The sequence below is a fragment of the Octodon degus genome, unplaced genomic scaffold (genome assembly GCF_000260255.1).
Source record: "Octodon degus isolate 3935 unplaced genomic scaffold, OctDeg1.0 scaffold00034, whole genome shotgun sequence".
Taxonomy (NCBI): Eukaryota; Metazoa; Chordata; class Mammalia; order Rodentia; family Octodontidae; genus Octodon; species Octodon degus.
Genome location: NW_004524610.1, coordinates 1,251,704 through 1,270,781, shown reverse-complemented (window position 1 = coordinate 1,270,781; position 19,078 = coordinate 1,251,704). Strand labels below are relative to the sequence as shown.

The window sequence follows — 19,078 nt, the reverse complement described above, 5'->3', positions numbered from 1 at the left end:
GAGCCGGGACCCGGAGCGAACCGAGCGGGCGGGGACCCGAGAGCCGGCGCGCACGGCTCCGCCGGGGGGCGCTGCGGGGCCGAGCCAGCCCGAGCCGGATGCAGGGACCCGGGCCTCACGGGCACGCGACCCGATGGAGGGCAGCCCGAACCGGACTGAGGGGACCCAACCGGGACTGAGAGGGCCGGAGGGGGATGGAGAGGACCCCGAGCCTGACGGAACCTGACGGAGGGGACCCGAGCCGGGCTGAGGGAGCCGGACGGAGGCAGCCGGGACCAAGTGAACGTGGGCGTCCGGCGGGGGCTGCGCCCTGTCCGCTGGGCGGCGCCGCGGGAACCCTGGCGCGATTGTGTTTCACACCCGCGTCCCCCCTCGGGACAGAGGGGACCAGGAGTGGGTGGGGCCTGCGCTCCGCTGCGGCGGGGTGCGCTTCGGGGATCCCGGCCCGAGCGCGGTCCAGATCCGCGTCCCGAGAGAGACGGAGGGGAGCCCGAACTGGCGGGTTGTGCGCCAAGCCCCGCCGGGGGCGCTGCGGGGATCCCGGCCCGGCCCCGGCCCCCTCAGTCCCCTAGCTGTGGTGAGGACGACCTCCGGGCCCTGCACGCGGTGCGGGAGTCGTAGGCAGCGGCCGCACCCCGGGCTCCGGCAGGGGTCCTGGACACCACGCCTACGTCGCCGAGACGCCGAGACGGAGGAGCCCGGCTCAGCGCGGGGAACCGAAGCCCTGGGCAGAAGCGCGGGCGGTCTGCGCGCGGGGCACCTTAACGGAATCGGGGCCGCTCTTGGCGCAGCCCGGGCTGGGGCGCCGTCGGGGATGAGACCCAGGGGTCAGCACCCCGGGAGGCCTGGGGCAGACCACACCTGCGCCCAGGGAAACTGCCCGCAGGCCTGCGCCTGCAGAGAGCCTGCTCCCAATTAGCAGCTATCTCTGAGGAGAGAGACCTTTCAAATGTTCTTCACCTGGCTGCTTGCGTGGGCTCCTGCAGCGGGGATGCCACGCATTCGAAGGGGTTGCCCTTCCCTGCACAATGGGGAAGCGGTTGTTCCAAGTGGGTTTCATACGGATGTTTGCTCACACAAAAGCGTGCTGATACCGCCACTGCGGCCAATTGCTCACAGAACAAGCAAATGAAGACTCGTGGTCCTAGGACTTGCGGAAAGGGGGTGTGGAGGGGAGCAGAGAACATCAGGAAAGGAAGGCAGCGGAGCAGGACAGAGAGAAGAGGAGAGAAGACAGCACGACACCCCTGCTCGGTCCACCAGGGGGCTTTAACAAGTACTCTTTTTAAATGAAAAATCAGAAGACCAAAATGACGGGTATTTCAAGCATGGTTTTAGTATTGCACGTTGCGATCCTCAGTGCAGTCGCTTAGTTCACAGTATCAGCATATAGAGTTGGTCCGGGTGAGAATTCTACCCATCACCTATTTTCAGAAACCTGATGGAGATTCTTAGGGCCATTGCATTAACCTTCTTGTTTATATAAATGTATGGTTTTGCCCCTGCCATATTTCCTAACTTTTCTCCTTTCTCTCTCTTCGTTGTTCAATCCGTAAGTTTCCACTTTCCATTTAACTATTAAACCTTTCAATTTTTATTTCTTCTTTTGAGTTCTTACACTAGGCAGACAATACGATATTTACACATGTGGGTCTGGTTTATTTCACTTATATCTTCAAGTTGCATCCACTTATATATGAAGGTTTCAAGTTAATTTTTCTTTATAGCTGAGTATTACTCCATTGTATAAAAACAGCACATCTTTTTCATCCATTCCTTAGGTGATGGACCTGGCCCAGTGCCTCAAGCAAACAAGCCACCTTACTCCTGAGATGAACATCCTGTGTGGTTAAGGTTAGCTATCAGTTGCTAGGCAACCTATTGTCATGCGTTATTAACTTCACAAAAGTGTAAATGAAAGACCATTTTGTAGTGAAAAAAAGAGAAAATATATATATGTATACACATGAGAGTTGGGATAGATATACAGCTACTTTCTCTTAGTTCGTTGAGAATAAAAGTTTGTACTAATATTGTTTAGACAAGATACAATGTCTGCATCTTGTCCTCTGAATAATTACTCTGAAGACAACAATATGAAATGTATTAATTATTTTAACCATCTTACCTGTTTTGAAGCTGTTTCATTGCTATTTTGTCTTTTTTTCTCATTAAAATGAATGAAAAAGAGTAAAATCAGGTGAAAGGGTGTCTGCAAAACCTTGCTAATACCTGGTGTCCCTCAACTTTCTGCAAACATTTTATTTTCATAGCTGACTTGAAGTTCCGTTCTTTCTCAACAAACTTTCACACTAAAATTTTCCCAGCCCCAACGAGCACAGGACAGCCTGAAGAACTGCCACACACAGGAGCACACCTTTCACTTTGTGGACAAATTCCAGCAGACTGCAGTCAGGTGGCCCTGGGGGGCACAAGTCCAGCTGGAGCAGACATCCTGCTAGGCTGCACCTGGCTCACAGCCACTCGAGGCCTGCCCGGGTGAACCTGGCTTCCAAGCCCCTGCCCATCACATTGACTTTCTTTTCCTCTAAGAGTTTCGGTCACAGCTTGGTGCTATGTCGGCACTTCAGTGCCTGCTTTTGTACCTGGTCGTCTCTCCAGAGATACTATTGAATCTAAGTGATCTAAATCTGCCCTGAGTTAAGCAGGGAGAAAACAGACAGAAGTGAAGAATCTTGCTTCTGCTGGTAGGAAAAGAGCCCAGGGCACTCTCTAGCCTTATGCTTTAACTTCCCACATGGAGGGGGGCAGCCCCAGAACCCACCTCCATTCTGCATTCCATGCTCATCTCCTAAGTGTGGATAGCACTCAAGAGAGACGAGCAGGTGTCCAAGGCAGAGGCCACTGTGCTGGTCTGACGGGGAGTGAAGCAGAAGAGTACAGGGAGGCCTGTCCTGTCCTTCCTGCTGTGCCTTATTCATCCCCTGTCCTCCATGAGCTCTTATCCAAAGGAAGGACACAAAGACAAAGGGCTGAGTACACGCATGGCATAGGCCCTGGGGTCAGCCTCCAGGTCCCTGACCATTTGTTTTAGCGCCTGGTGCCTTCACAACTGTCCCCTTCCAGGGGGCTCCTCCGCTTGTCCTGTTGCACCCCTGAGTGCAGACACATGGTATCTCCTGCTGTGCCCTGAAAGCCAGCAGACCTTACCTCCAGTTACACTCTGAGTGACTCATCATGAGACTTCCTCTCATCTAGGGAGGGGGCATTTAAGCTCCACTTTGGATCTCAGCGGCACCAAGCCTTCTGACTACTTTGTTTAGTGTAGACCCCGCCTGCACAAGTTTCAGAATCATGACCCGAAGCAGCTGGTGAGCCTCAGGTGGCTGGGCACTCGCCCGGAGTCACTGCTACAAATGCCCAGGGCCCTGCGCCTGCCCTGTGCCACTCTCCTGACATCTTCCTTTCTCACCTGAGTCTGACTGAATCCACTCTACAAGTGTGCCTAAGTACACAACAGTTGGAAAGACAGCGCCAGGGTTCTGAGTCACAGAATTGGACTCATCTAGGAGATAAGAAAGCCAAGCAAGAGAGGTAAGAAACTTGTGAGGAAGGAGGAGCAAGAGGACTAGAGTGGCTGTGTCTTCACATCTGCCCTCAGGCAACGGACCAGCCGAGTAGGGTGTCGAAGCTCCAACCCTCAGGGAGCACTGTCCTCCAAGCGCACCACCTGAGTGGCATCGGGAGACACAGACACAGGGACAGAGCAGGCCAGCACCAGGCCACAGGTCCAAAGGCTGCTCACACGTTTATACTGTTTCCTCTTGTCTGTGACATATTTCGTTATGCATTTTAGAACTGTGTTCCCCTGGGGTCAGTTCAGAACCCACCTAGGTGACTAAAGTCGGCCTTTCCTGCTCAGATGAAGGGGTGCAGGAGGAGGTTCGTGTTAGCAGCTGTGAATAAGGACTGATTGTTCTGGGTCAGACTGCATCTCGGTGGGCTTTGAGCCTGTCAAGTATTCACAAACGTCCCATGTCCCAAAGCAGTCTGAGTAGGGTATGCCTTGCTATGGTCCCTGTCACCAGGGAGCTCATTGCATTCAGTGCAGGAACTAGTTCACTAATTTCCTAAATGGATCAAGGTTAGTTTAACACCTCAATACATTAGCAAAAGAATCATGGTGGACTGGAGGTGCGACTCTGGCAGAACTCTTGCCTGGCAGGGGCGAGGCGCCAGCTTGAGCCCCAGGGGCAAATCCCCGGGTGATAGATGTTCTCAGCAACACTCACCACTTCACAACCACTTGTCAATTATCTGTAAATGGTGAGGCAAAACCCTCAGAAAAACCTCTGTTACCATTTTCAACTAATAATTTCAACAGCTCTCTTAAACAACCTAACCCATAAAAATATTAACATAGGATTATTACAAATTATAGCCTTGTGCATAACCTGTAGACCGGCACAACTGGGTAGGTACAATGTTATGCTGGAAACTGGAGCTAATGAAGTCCCAGTTGCAGTCCCATCTCTGCGAACTGGCGGGGCTAATTTTAGGCAATTGTCTTAACCTTTCTGACTCTCCATTTCCTAATCTATAAGAACGAGCCTAATAGTGTATGTCTTTCAGGACACACAGAGATTAGCAATAATCCATACACATACTTTGACATAAAGAGCATTTTGAAAAAGAACTGATCCTGCCTTGGGCAAGCCGGAGTTGCTAGTATTAAAATTAACTTTTTCAGACGAAAAGTAGCAAAAGCTGGATAAAATATTGGCCAATACCCAGTGTAAACCTCTGATCCCTTAGGGAAAGGAAACGCGTAAGAAATGAAGCACAGTGGCTGGGCCCCACATTCATCCCGCCTTTCATCCTGAGGGCATTTTATAAGCCACAATCCAGAGAAATAGTTGCCGGTCAGCACGGCTGTGTCACTGGGAGGAGGGCACAGCACCGTGAGGGACGTTCAGAGCTGCAATTTAGATTTTGTGGGCAGAATTCAGTAGACAAAACAGACCTAAGAGAGACAGAGAAACCAAAAGCTCTGTGGAAGTTTCCTCAGAGAAAATTCCCAAGCTGAGCCTACGCAACGCCAGGCTCTGGAGATGCTACAAAGCAAGATGCTACAGGGATCTCAGAGGCCACCCCGGGAGGGCGGCACTGGCACGCGGAGCCAGGCGGCAGAGGCCTGGGGCAGACACGGAGCATGGGCCAAGGCGCCCCAGGAGGAGACCTCGTGGGTACAAGAAGGGTGTCGTAGCGGTGAAGTCTACACCACAGGACCACAGATGAAGCAGCGGACCGCACAGAGTGCACGGCCAAACCCCGGCATGAGAAAGGCGTGCACAGGCACCTTGACTGCCTCGCGGACCCAAAGGGAGTGCTCCTGTGAGAAGGTATTTCATCCAGAATTTTTAAATTTTTATTTATTTTTTTTTGATACAGGGTCTCACTATGCAGTTCCAACTCATGGTGACCCTCCTATCTCAGCCTCCCCAGTGCTGGGATTACAGACATGTGCGACCACACCTGGTTTCAGGGCTGGCTCAGCATGTGGTAGCAGGGATCGAACTTGGGACCTTGCACTTGCCTAAGGTGCTTAGACCACGAAATTATCTCCCCAGCTACAGAACTTCTTTAACCCGTGTCTATGACATCAAGCAATTACTCAGAAATTGCTACAGAAGGAAAAAGGAAAAATTGCAATGATCTATAGCAGGGAGTAGCAAATGTCTCCTGAAAATATTAAGTAAGTTTCTAGGCTTTGCAGGCTGCAGAGCGCCTGCTGCAACCTCTCTGTGGCCAGCAGTTGAACGAATGAGCAAAGGCCGTGTTTTAATAAAATTTAGCTCATTGATGGAAACTTGACGTTCATATACTGTTTTACTCTTTTGCTCTTAAACCGTTCTTTTTTAATCATTTAAAAATTAAAAAAATAGAATCTTTTTATACTTCAAAGCTATACAAAAATAGATTAACAAATAATAAATCATCAAATTATTAGCAAACCAACTGCAACATTTTAAAAGATTTTATTTCATGACTGAATAAATTTATCATAGGAGTACAAGGTTATTTTAACATCAGAAAATTAGTTAATGTAACATATCATATAAAATGAATAAAGAAGAGAGTGATTATCTGGCAAAATTCAATATCCAAAGTGATACAGATCTCAAAAAACTTATTATGAGTCCCCTAAATCAGAAAGAGTATTTAAAAATATATTGCTGTTAGGGCTGGGGGATAGGGCAGTGGTCTAAGTGCCTGTCTGGCAAGCGGAACTACCTGGGTTCAGCCCCCAGCACTGCATGTGGTGCCAGCCCCGCGGCGAGCCAGCCACCCAAACCAGGTGTGGTGGCACATGCCTGTAATCCCTGTGCTGGGAAGGCTGAGACAGACGGGAGGAGCACTACAAGTCCAAGCTGCAGAGCGACACCCTGTACCAAATAAATGCATAAAAGATTAATATATACATATGTGTTAGTCGAGGCATTGTGTCAACTTGGCTGAATCCGATCCGGCAGCTCTCAGCATGGGGGCCTCGTCCTGCAGGTGGGCAGGGCCCAGGAATTGAGAAAGGCCGGAAGCCGCCCCGCCTGCTTTCCTGCTCTGCTTCCGTGGAGAAGTCTCAGTCTTTGGAGGAGCTTGGTCTTCGCGGCAGCTCCACTTTGGAGGAGCTCCAATCTTTACTGGGGAGCGCCGGTCTTCACAGTCAGCGCAGAAGGAAGAGAGAGGCTTGATGGACGCCGCCGCTGCTGCTCCTCCTCTGCTCTTCATTGTTCTCTGCCGCATAAGCTGCTGCCGTTTGCCTTGGAGCCAGTGGAATATGGACTGAACCCTCCAGTAACTGTGAGCTAAATAAACCTTTCCTTCCTTCATTTTGAGTGTTGGGTATTTGTCCCAGCAATGGGTAAAAAGTAACTAAGACAACATATTAACTGAAAATTATAATCAATGTTGAAAGACAAAATGCCCCCCAGTCAGGAGCAGGTTAAGAATATCATTGCCACTGAGTACTGTTCTGCAGAAACCAGCCAGCGCAATCAAAAGGAACTGAGTTGGCACAGGAAAAAAAAAAAAAAAAACACAGTATACTGTGTACAGGCAAAGCACTTAATACAAAAAGACATTCGCAGAATAAAAATGAAAGGATGGAAAACAGTATTTTATGTGACAGGAACCCCAAAACAAGCAGGGGTGACTATGCTATTTTCATACAAAGCAGACTTCAAAGCAAAATTAATAAGAAGAGGTAAAGAAAGCTACTGCATTTTGGTTGAGAAAACAATTCAGCAGGTAGAGGTAAGAATTATAAACATGTGCACCCCAAACACCAGTGTACCCCACTTCATAAAGCAAACACCACTGAACCTAAAAGAGCAAATACATATCAATGTGAGTATAGTGAGGAACCTCAGTGCTCACTGCTACCAACAAATCATCTAGACAAAAAAGTTATGAAGGAATACCGGGGTTGCCCCAAACCTTCCAGCAAGTGGACTCAGCAGATACCTACAGAACCCTCCGCCCAAGCGGCAGAACACGCGCTTCTCTGAGCAGCACGTGGAACTTCCTCCAAGTTAGACCACATCCTCACCCATAGAGAGCTTAAATAAATGCAAAGCAATTGAAATTATCCCATGCGTAATGTCAGATCGTAGTACAATGAAACTACAAAAGACCACGGTCCAACATAATTAAAAACCAGCGCAAAATAAATAACAGAAATAATGCAAGCTCATGCAAATTAAATGATACACTTTTGAATAATCAGAAGGCCACAGAAAAAATCAAGGAAGAAAATAGGCAATTCCGGGAATCAAATGATAATGCCTCCAGTAAAGCATATCAGAACTTGTCAGACATGATAAAAGCAGTCCAAGGAAGAAAGTTTATAGTTGTAAAGGCCTACATCAGAAAAATAGAGTGAGTCCCCCCAAAAATAACCTAATTGTGCACCTTGAGGTCTTAGAAAAACAAGAATAATCCAAATCTGTACAGGCAAAGAAATTATAAAGATCAGAGAGGAAATTAATGAAGCTGTTATTAAAAATCAGCACAAAGAATAAGTGAATGGACAAGTTTGTTCTCAGAGTAAACAAAATTGACAAATCTTTAACCAGTTTTACTAAAACAAAGAAAGAAAAAAATTGTAATCAATGCAATCAAATACAAAAAGAGCAAAATAAGTATAGGCACTACCAAAATCCAGAAGATTATAAACAGCTGCATTGAAAATTTATACTCCATCCAATAAATAGAAGACTCCAGAAGACAGCAGATTCCGAGGGACGTGTGGATTACCAAGCTGAGCCCCAAAGCAGTCCGATAGCCAGCTATGAAGCTGAAGAAGTTAAAAGCAATCAAGTAAGCAAAGCCCAGGACCTGACGGACTCATTGCTGAATTACACAACTTCACAGACTATCTAATGCCGACAATTCTCAAATGTTCTATCGAAATTGAGAGGAGAGGAGTGCTCCCAAAGACATTCCTGCATTATCCTGATTCCAACACCAGACTAGGACAAACTATGGACTAATCTCTTCAAAGTTCATAGACACAAAATTTTCTCTAGGTCCAGAGAGATAGCTCAGCAGTTTAAGCACCTGCCTGGCAAGCACAAGGATTCAGGTTCAATCCCCAGTACTGCACACCAAGCCGGCCCCGTGCCAAGCCAGCCACCAAAACTGGGCATGGTGGTGCACACCTGTAATCCCAGTGCTGGGGAGGCTGAGGCAGTCAGGACGATCACTACACGTCCAAGCTGCATAGCAAGAACCTGCACAAATTAAAAAATTTTCTCTAAAAAATCTAGACCCACATACATCACTATGTACTAAATAAAATTGGGTCAGAGAGCTAAATGTTGAAACAGAAACAATCTCCAGAAGGTGGAAAAGTCTTGAAGACAAAGACACAGGCAGACACTTTCTACACAGAGCCCCAGTCGTACACACACAAAAAATAACGTCAGAATTCTACAAGAGGGAGCATATCAAATTAAAAGCTTCTGGACAGAAAAGAAAACAAGCAACAGAAAAAAGAGACAACGTACACAATGGGAAAAAACTGGTCAGCTACACCTCAGAGAATTAGTTTATAGAACATACTGGAGAAAATGAGATTCCCCCCCCACATAAAAGACCCAATAATGAATATGCAACTGAAATACACAGACACTACTCAGAAGATGAGGTACAAATGGCCAATAAATACATTTAAAATTCTCAACATCTCTGCCCACTAGAGAAATGAAAATTAGAAGACCACAGATGTTGCAGATTGGTCGGAGCTGCGCGAAGATCGACAGCAATGCCGGGTGCACTCAGCGACAGGCGACTCGCCAGTCTTGTCCAACTGAGCCCCGAACCGAGCAAGCACAGCATGGTTTTTGAGAAACTTAGAAGGTACAAATCACGGGCAAGGGGCGATGTGCACGCAGCCCTCTAACTCACGAGATCCGGATCAGTCGTGTGCTGCAGTTGAGCCTCTGAGGTACACAGGCTTTCCTCCTGGGTCTCCAATCACCGCTCTGGGAAGGCGAGTAGGACTGTTCTGTGCAGCAGCTTGCGTCAGGCACTGCGCTGCAGCCTGACAAACGACGGTGCAAAGTAAAGCACCCTCTTCTCATTTTCCCAGACGTGGTCAAAGAATGGCTATCATCAAGAAGTAAAATAAAAACAAATCCTGCCAAGACTGTAGGGGGAAAGGAGTACTTCTACATTGGTGGTGGGAACGCAAATCAGTACATGCACTGTGGAAAACAGTATGGTGATTCCCACCTCCCGGAAGAAATTCTAAATACAAATTCCACTTGCCCCTGCTATTTCCTTTCTAGGTGTCTCTCTGAGAGTTAAGGACATCATGTGGTGGTACGTGTTCATACCCGCATGCTCGTGAGGGCTAAATCTTACAGGTGGCCTGGATGTTCACCCACAGACAACGGGTAAAGGAAGTGTGGTCCCTAAGAACGAACGTGAGTCATCTGCAGGGGAGCGAACACACCTTGAGTCCCCGAGATTAGGCGAAGTAAATCAGACACATGGGATTAAATATGTCATGGATTCTCTTAATGAGAAAAACAAGTACAGATAAGTTATGGAATAAGATAAAAAGATAATAGGAAACAGAAAATAGATCTTTTTGAAAAATGGAAGGGGGCTAAGAAATGCAAGGAGGAGAAAGGAAAGGGACGAACACAAAGCGGACGAGCAGTGCCCCTCGCACACGCCGCCGCCGTGCGAGGCCGCTCACAGGACTTCCACGTGGCCGGCTCACATCCTCAGGGTGGCCCTCACCTGAGCTTGGGAGTGCTTTCTCAGCCGTCTCAGGCCACTCCAGCTGGGTGCCGGTGCGCACAGCAAACCATCACTTCTTTGAATAACCGGACGTGCAGTAGTTCATTATGCCGCTAGCAGCCTGTGTAGCTGTCTTCAGAGGAAGATTTTCCACATTTATGGGGGGGTTGCTTGTAGAGCAATAAGGTATTTCATTTTCTTTTCCCCTACAGTCAGTGTATGGAGAGTGCGTGGGTCATGGGATGGTTATCTAGCACGTTAGGCATGAGTGGTATTATGAGTATTTTCTATTAATCTTGCTTAATACTGTCCGTGAGGTCTCACTCCTGGTCAATAAAAACTGGTAAATAAATGAGTCATTTGAGTTTTTATCTTTTTAAAGAAATTTTAATGCAGAATTGGAGGAAGCTAGCGAGAAGGCATATTGCCTGATGTCAGGATGATTACCCTGAACCTCTAATCTCTATCATCTGTCCAGCAGCCTGGTACCATCAGCGTGCCTCCCAGCATGCCTTTGGCTGCAGAAACCGTGCTGGAACCTGTGTGCGTGCCACATACTGTGTGCCCCCTTCCGCACAGGCACTGCCTCCGGGCGTGCATCCCACCCCATCATTTCAGTGGTATAGGGAGACATAGACTTTCCTTCAAGCCTTTAGGCAAAGTGGGTTTTTGTTTGTGTGGGGCACATTTTTCCCCTCGTGGCTGTTGCTTTAAATCCTAAATGCTAACACTGTAGGCCACAGGCATGCCAGGCAATGCGCAGGCCAACGGCGGAGGGAAAGCCTTCAGAGCTCCTGCACCAGCCAGCGGGCTTCTGCCGGGATCGCTGCGGTCCGCAGAGAAGGCCTGAAAGGGCAGCAAGCCCGCGCTGTATCCACGACACAGCGTAAGACAAAGCTGGTGTCTCTCTGGACTTTAAAATTGCTCCTGTGTATGTCATTTCACTTTTGTTTAAGCAACTAAACAAGACAGTGTTTTCCATAGGGGAAAAAATGGTACGGAGGTGATTGGGTATCTACCTCCGTGAACGCGGACTTGACGGTACACTGTTCACAAAGTTAACCAAAGCTGGATCTTACATTGACGTTCAATATCTCTAATAATAGAACTGTTCAAAGCATGCACAAGAAAATCTGTGAGACCCTGAGTTAGGCTAAGCTTTCTTTGACATGATCCACCTACTAACAAAGTTGGTGAAGTGTATGGATTCAGACTCAAAACTTTTGTGCTTCACAAGACACCAGTAAAAGGCACAGCACACAAAGCTGGGGTAAGTTGAGAATAAAAACTGGAACTTTGGGGCCTGGGGAGACAGCTCAGTAGAATAAGCACTTGCCTGGCAAGCACGGGGTCCTGAGTTCAATCCCCAGTACCACAAAATAAATAAATAAATAATAAAAATTGGAACTTTGTGTTATATGTGGAATATTGGAAATTGAATGTAACAGTAGCAGAATTCATAAAGAGTTGCTGTGAAGGATGTTTCTATGGTAAAACAGAAAAACATAAGTTAGCTATGGAAAGAGACTTCAAAGCCACAGTACAAAATACTACTGTCTCTATACCTCTGTTGACTTCTGTTTCTATAAAGTCTCAGGTTGGCTGTAATGAAGATTATTCGCCTGCCAAATTACCATCTGGTGAGAGAGAAGTACCATGTGTGGTGCCCAGGCTTAGGTTATCTTCTATTTAGCCCCCAACACAGGAACACTTTCACTTCTGGGAGAACCTGAGGAACCTGCCCTGGCATCTTTTGGAGATAGAAAAGCTGAACTTTCCAGTCTATGCCAGCATGGACCCCGCTGTAATAACCCGTTCTACACATATCAGCGCTTTTCACCGGCCTTGAGTCAGAAATGTTCTCCCCTTTCAGAATACTCTATGGATCAGTTTGTGGTTTAAGGCCCAGAAAACCACCTGGTTCCCCTGGCTAAGCAAGTCTATGTCTGATCTTACAAGTTCATCTCAGTGATTCATGCAATGACGTGATTCACGGCCCAGTGCACCCAGTAGCTCTTGTTCAAGAAAAAAGTCTCAAGGGAGTACTAGAAGCCTAGATGAAATACTACATCAGGAGCGAAAGAGATCTGGGGAGATAGAATGTTAACTTGTTTTATAATTCTTTGGTACAGCAGATCTGGATCACAGTTTTACAGTGCAGAGATTTAAGTTGGCCCTCTACTTGTGGAGATACTCTCACTACTTCTGTAAAAGGAATACTAACAGTACCCAAAACAGTGCATTTCAAATGGTCAGCCAAGGAAGGCTCCAATGCTATTGAATGTCTGGAAACTTTTGCATTTGTTATAAACCACAACATCTACAGCTTGTGAGACTTGTATTTAAGACTCAAACCCAGGCTCTGAAGAATAAAACTTTTGGAGGATGCTTTTTATCTCTCAAAATACTTCGGAAATGGATTACTCTTTGAATATAATATCACCTTCAGAAATTTGTTTTCCATGCAGAACTGGATCTAGGGACTTTTTCAAGCAGCTAATAGGATTCAGTTGCAAATTCTTGAGGCACAATGTCTTCCAAACTCAACATCTCTGACAGAGTATTTTTGTGTAGGTGGGAGTGTTTAGCTCAGGAGAATTGATTTATAGGAAAATGTGCTTATTGAAGGCCTCCAGTGGCAAAGTAAAGTGGGGAAAGACTGGGACTTTTCCACTGACACAGAATGAGAAGGACACTGCTTTTCTCTTTAAGCTTTACAGTCGAAGGTCAATGAGAAGAAAGCACTTGGTGGGTCAGCTGTGGCTCCGTGAGGACAGTAAGAGCACAGAAGCGGTGAGCCCGCGGAAAGAAACAGACCCCGAAAGGCTACGCCACGCGGCACACAGGAAATCCATCTTGACTTCATTTAAATAACAAAAAGACACCAATCAGAAAACAGAAATGCAAGCCTAAAAGAAGTCTGCAAACTTATATGCAGTAAAGGACAAGCGTCCAAAGCATACATGAAATTCTTATAACCCAGTAAGGAAAATATGGAACCTAATAAAAAATGGGTGAAATATTTAAATATACATTCACCAAAGATATATAAATTATCAAAAGAGCAAATGAAAATATGTGCAATATCATGTCACTGGAGAAATGTAAATACAACTACTGTGAGATGCCATTTTTCACACCCATTAGGATCCTGTAACACAAACACAGACAACAAAAAATGTTTGCAAGAATACACAGGAACACTCATCTATTAATAGTATGCATACAAAATGGTACAGTCATTTTGAAAACAGGTTAGTAGTTTCTTAAAAATCAAACACAATTTTACCATATCATCCAGAAATCCAAGAGAAAAGAAAATATGTATGCGCACAGAAAGACTTGCAAAAAAAGAAAAAGAAAAAAAAAGACTTGCATACAAATGTTTGTAGAGTTCATAATCTATAATCATCAAAAATCAGAAAAAGCTAAAATTATTCAACTGGTGAATGGATAGATAGATAGATAGATAGACGTGTGTGTGTGTGTGTGTGTGTGTGTGTGTGTGTGTGTACAATAGGATGTTACTCATCAATTCTCATTGGAACATATTATTGATATTTGTCATGTGATGGTTGGACCTCAAACACATTGTATGAGCTGAAACAAGACACAAAACCCCACATGATACTTGATTTCATTTATATGATATGTGCACAACAGCAAGTCTGTTGAGGTAGAAAGTAGCCCTGTGGTTGCCTGGGGCAAGCATCAAAGCAAAAATGAAAGAAAATAGTGAACAAGCAGTAAGCAATTAAATGAAACTGATTTATGATGAGTATTAAACATTTAGATGAAGTCACTTTAAATTGTTGACCTAAACTTTGTATAGGTAAATTTTGTAATATACAATAAGTTCCTCAATAAACCTGAAAAATATTTATATTCTTAGAGAAAATTCTACAAACTTCAGGCAAGAACATACAAGCACACATTGAAATGACACTCAGAGAATATAATGAAATTATATTCATTTCATTATAATGAAGCACTCAATAGTTTGCAACATAAAATGATAAAATCTCTAAGAAAGCAAGAAAACACCTTACAAATAGATAGGAAAACTGTAAGAAAATCAGTGAAGTAGGCCCAACATTTGAAAACTAGGTGTCCCACATAAGAGAACACAGAAATGGAAGGAAAAATCTTCAATCAAATAGCTTAATAATTTCTCAAAATCAAAAAACACGAATTGGCAGTCTGATAAAACCAAGAACAAGAGAGTGACACAGACTGCACTTGATGCATTGTCATTAATGTCCAGTAATTTAAGAACAAAAGAATATTTTTCACATTTCCCAAGAGAACAAAAACAAAAGAAAGCAGAATGATAGTGTTTTCCTCAGTAGCAACAAAGGAAATTAGAAGACCATGAAACAGTGTTTAGAATTCTGAAGGAAAATTGTTTTCACTTTAGAATTTTTATGTCCAGACAAATTGTAAATCATGGTGCAGGTAGGTAAAGATACTTTCAGACATGCAAGTTTGCAAAAGATCTTCTTTCTGTACAGCTTTTTTCAGGAAGTTGCCTATTCATATGCTTTCCCAGAGCCATACCGTGCATGAAGAAAGAGACATCCAACACAAGAAAGTGGCAAGGGGAACATGGGGTGATGTGTGCAAATTCCAAGAGTACACATATATACAACTCCTAGAGGATAAATCACTCACCTTGAAAAATGTCAGAAGAGTCTGGGAGAGTCCTCCTAAAGAAGATAACATTGATTTTTTTATATACTGAACTTCTTGAAAATAAGTTTAGACAACTGGAAAAGAATTTTCAGTTAAATTTAAAGACAAGTATAGAAGAAAATTTAAGAAAGTGATCATTTTAATTCTAACAATACCTGAAAATTGTTCAAGCAGGACATGAAAAGTAAGCCAAACTTATTAATCATCTAAGTGTTGCATAAGGTTCGCTGAGCTATAGCAGTACAGAAAACAGAATTTTTATCTAAATTTGTATTTGACCAAAGAAGAGCTAAAATTATGTATATGAATATTTCAGGAAAGGATAAAAAGAAAACTAAGTCCACAGCTTCAGTAGGGAAGATCTGATGGAAATATCAACTAACGACTTGACCTTGGTGACAAAGGAAATAGTAGAGAGGACGAAGTGCTTTGCCTGAGAACTCTTGCAGAATTATCTGACCCTTTGTCTCAGTTGCTTTTCTCTCATTAATGGGACAAAATAGCCAACACCTGAAATGAAGGAAGGAAAGGTCATTTAGCTCACAGTTTGTGCAAGTTTCAGTCCATACTCGGCTGGCTCCCAGGCAGAGTGGCACATGGCCAAAGGCAGCCATTCATGGCAGTGGAAAACAGCAAAGAGCAAAGTGAGAACTCACAGCTGCGGCAGCAGGGAAGTCGGTCTCCCTTCTGTGGTGTTCAGGCTGTCTGCCCGGGGCAGGGGCGGGGGTTGCACTCCCACCCACAATCCCAGCACTGGATCATGAATTGATCACAACTCTAGAAGTGGCCCCAGTGAATGCATGAGGCTTTGGGGGACAACGATGCAAACCATGACACACTTTAAATTAAAGTATGCAGATGTAACTTTAATGCAATAAAAAGAGGAAATACAGAATGTGCGTTCTGAAACCTTTTCCCCTCCATCTAGTTCTTGGTGTTGTCCCTGAAATTTCTTCATGATACTGCAGCTAAAGAAGAACATGAGGAGCTGCTCTCAGGAGCAGGGGCACTTCCCACTGAAGTACGTAACTGTCACCACAAATGTGCAAGTGGGATTATTTTGTAATTTTTCTTACATTCTCCTGAGATGAGTATTTTTTCTTCATAGATTAACCTTCAATTTCCAAGTTTATGTGTTCAGCTGTATTGCAACAAGCTCTTTTCTATTAAATGGGCATAAAATGACAGACGACTCAATAAAATGTGAGGGATAGTCTGGACAGCATTCGTGGTCAGTAAGGCGGGGAGGAGACGAAATGTAGGGTGTTCTGCATGTTTGCAAATGAAAAGTTCAAAATGGTTGGGTTCACTCATGAGCTGAATATAGCAGATGTTCCTTGTCCCTTTGGGCTGGTACAAGCCAATGGGCTGTTTAAAGACTACTGGAAAATCTTCTAAAGGTTCTCAGGCTCACTGCATTACCCATCTTGTACATGTAACTGCATGGCTTGCCTCTGTCAGCTTTCCTAGCTCCTCTCCTGGCTCTCTCTTCATTGTCTAATGCTCAAGTTATTGCTTTGCTTTTAATTGTATTATAGCTTTCTATTTGTATTTCTTCTTTTGAGTTCTTATACTAGGGAAACTATACAATAGTTACACATGGGTGTCTGGTTTATTTCACTTACGAGTATATCTTCAAGTGGCATCCACTTAAATATAAAGGCTTTGAAGTTACCATTCTTTTTAACTGAGTAATACTCCATTGTATAAAACCACCACATCTTTTTCATCCATTCCTCGGGTGACAGGCATTTTGGTTGTTTCCAAGATTTGGCTATCACAAATTGTGCTGCTATAAACATAGGCACACATATATCCCTATGATATGATGTTTTCAGATCCTCCAGGAAAATTCCCATTAGGGGAATAGCTGGTTTAAATGGGATTTCCAGTTCTAGTTTTCTAAGGAGTCTCCACACTGATTTCCATAATGGTTGCACCAGTCTACATTCCCACCCGCAGTGGAGAAGGGTTCCTTTTTCCCCACAGCCTCTCCAACATTTGTTGTTGGGTGATTTCTTTATGATAGCCATTCTTTCTAGGGTGAGATGATATCTCAATGTTGTTTTAATTGGCATTTCATGGATGGATAGTGATGTGGAATGTCTTTTCATATATTTATTCGCTTCTTTAATTTCATCCTCTGAGAAGTGTGTGTTCATCTCGGATGCCCATTTATGAACTGGGTCTTTAAATTTTGGGGCCCTAGTGTTTTTTAGTTCTTTATAAATTGTAGAGAGCAGATCTTTGTCTGAGTACTTATTTGTCAAGATTTTTTCCAAATTTGTGGGTTGTCTTTTCACTTTGTTGATAATTTCTTTTGACATGCAAAAACTTCTCAATAAGAGGAGATCACAGTTGTTAATTCTTTCAAGTGTTACCCATGCAATTTGATTTTTGTTCATGAACTCTTGCCTACACCTGTGCATTCAAGAGTTCTTCCTACTTTCTCTTCCAGGAGATTTACTGTTACTGGTTTAATGTTTAGATCTTTAATCCATTTTGACTTTAGCTTACTGCATGGTGATAGACCTGGGTCAAGTTTGAGTTTTTGGCATGTAGAGAGCCAGTTTTTCCAGCACCATTTGTCAAAGAGGCTATCTTTCTTTCAGTGAGTATGTTTTGCCCCTTTGTCAAAGATAAGGTAGCGGAGTATATTTGTAGAGGCTTCAGCGTCTTCTGTTCTATTCCATTGATCCTCAGGTCTATTTTGTTGCCAGTACCATGCTGACTTTATCACAGTAGCTTTGTAGTATAATTTCAAGTCAGGAATTGTAATGCCTCCTGCCTTGTCTTTGTTGACCAGGATTGCCTTTGCTATTCTAGGTCTTTTTTAGTTCCAAATAAATTTTAGCAATGACTTCTCTAGCTCTGTGAGGTATGTTGGTGGTAGTTTGATAGGGATTGCATTAAGTTGGTACAACAATTTTGGGAGTATGGCCCTCTTCACAATATTGGTTCTTCCTATCCAGGAGCATGGAATATCTCTCCATTTTCTGAAATCCTCTATAATCTCTTTTTTCAGAGTACTGTAATTTTCCTTGAAAAGATCTTTAACTTCTTTATTTAGATTAATTTCAAGATATATGACTTTTCTCAGTGCTATTGTAAAAGGTATCATTTCTCTAATTTCACTCTCAGTATGTTTGTTATCTGTGTAGAGGAATGCTATTGAGTTTTGGGTATTGACTTTGTATCCTGCTATACTACAGAATTTGTGTATAAATTCTAGTAGCTTCTTTGTGGAGTTTTTTTGGTCTTCCATGTAAAGTATCATGTCATTTGCAAATAATGATAATTTAACTTCTTCTTTACCTATTCTTATTCCTTTTATTTTTCTCTCTTGCCTAATGGCTCCAGCTAATGATTCCAGAAATATAGTGATTAGGAGTGGTGATAGAGGACATCCTTGTCCTGTACCAGGTCTGAGAGTAAAAGATTTCAGTTTTTCCCCACTTAGAATTATGCTAGCCATTGGATTGTCATAGTTGGCTTTCATCAGACTGAAGTAGAGGCGTTCTATTTCAATGTTCTATAGGACTTTGAACATGAGGGAGTGTTGGACTTTGTCAAAAGCCTTTTCTGCAACAATTGAGATAATCATGTGGTTTGTACATTTGGCTCTACTGATATAGTGTGTTGCATTTATAGATTTTTGAATACTGAACCATCCTTGCATCCCTGGGATATACATCATGGTGTATAAACTTCTTGATGATTTGCTGTATTCTATTTGCTAGGATTTTATTGAAGATTTTTGCATCTATGTTCATGAGAAAGATTGGCCTGTAGTTCTCTCTTTTTTTTTAATTGACATCAGTTATTTTTATTTTAAAGAAAGAAAAAAAAGTAAAAAACAGTGGTACAAAATCTCAAAACAAGATTTTAGGAGAGTAACAATGGTTAGTACATTGTGTATTGTTATTGACAAAGTAGTTTCTCATATTACAAGATATAGGCAAGAAATAATAAGCAAATAACATAGGTACAAGAAATAATAGGCAAGAAATAATAAGCAAATAACATAGGTACAAACCTCTTTTTTTAAGTCAACATAAAATGGAAATATACTTTTTAAAGTTTCTAATACTAGGAGAAGACATCATACAATGTCTTT

At 43.7% G+C, this 19,078-nt stretch overlaps 1 pseudogene; it reads left to right on the top strand.

Annotated features, from left to right (window-relative positions):
* The window catches only part of LOC101561375, an 18,392-nt pseudogene extending 5,249 nt beyond the window's left edge, over nt 1-13,143 (top strand).
* The last annotated feature ends 5,935 nt before the right edge of the window (nt 13,144-19,078 follow it).